Below are 1,286 nucleotides of genomic sequence, written 5' to 3' on the forward strand. Positions count from 1 at the left end.
GTGTCCGATTAGGGTGGGGGACGGCTGGTTGGAAAGCCCCGACGCTGGCGCAGATTATATTGCCGGACTGGCCCCTGGCGAGTTGGGCAAAGTGTCGCAGTCCGGCAGCGGGTAAGCGGTCAGCGGCAGCTTATCGGTGATAACTTCGGGAAGGAAAGTCCGATCCGGTCGGGGTGAACTGCGACTGAACGGGGTGGTGGGGCCGCACAGACCAGTAGCGGGCTTGTGTAGCTGCCTCTTGGCCCGGCCGAGGTACAGCCGTTGGCTGGAGACCGCTTTCCGACTGCTGAGCCGGTGCCGCGGGGACCCACCTTGACGCGCCGGCTGTCCGAGCAAGCCAGGGGCAAGGGGCATCCATAGGTACCAGAAGGGAGTCGGTCCGACACCGGGAAGTCGGGTGCCCGTCGCTCCGAATCGAGCCCGGTGTTTTCGTGCGTGTAACAGGGCGGGCGTTTGGACCCGGTTGTCCGGGAGCGGGTCCCCAACGGCGGGAGATTGCCTGGGTTTGGCCGGCCGGCAGTCGAACGCCTTTGGCTCCGGACTCCCGTGTCCGATTTCGGTCAGGGAGGGCTGGTTGGAAAGCCCCGACGCTGGCGCACACTATATTATCGGCCTGGGCCCCGGCAAGTTCGGGAAAGTGTCGCAGTCCCGTTCCGGCGGCCGCCCCGTCGGTCAGCGGCAGCTTATCGCGGATAACTTCGGGACGGAAAGTCCGATCCGGTCGGGGTGAACTGCGACTGAACGGGGTGGCGGGGCCGCACAGACCAGTAGCGGGCTTGTGTAGCTGCCTCTTGGCCCGGCCGAGGTACAGCCGTTGGCTGGAGACCGCTTTCCGACTGCTGAGCCGGTGCCGCGGGGACCCACCTTGACGCGCCGGCTGTCCGAGCAAGCCAGGGGCAAGGGGCATCCAGTGGTACCAGAAGGGAGTCGGTCCGACACCGGGAAGTCGGGTGCCCGTCGCTCCGAATCGAGCCCGGGGTTTTCGTGCGTGTAACAGGGCGGGCGTTTGGACCCGGTTGTCCGGGAGCGGGTCCGCAACGGCGGGAGATTGCCTGGGTTTGGCCGGCCGGCAGTCGAACGCCTTTCGCTCCGGACTCCCGTGTCCGATTTCGGTCAGGGAGGGCTCGTTGGAAAGCCCCGGCGCTGGCGCACACTATATTATCGGCCTGGACCCCGGCAAGTTCGGGAAAGTGTCGCAGTCCCGTAGCGGCTGCCGCCCCGTCGGTCAGCGGCAGCTTATCGGGGATAACTTCGGGACGGAAAGTCCGATCCGGTTGGGGTGAACT

This window comes from Somniosus microcephalus, unplaced genomic scaffold, assembly GCF_052327205.1.
Source record: "Somniosus microcephalus isolate GS21.2 unplaced genomic scaffold, FLI_Smic_1.0 scaffold869, whole genome shotgun sequence".
Lineage (NCBI taxonomy): Eukaryota > Metazoa > Chordata > Chondrichthyes > Squaliformes > Somniosidae > Somniosus > Somniosus microcephalus.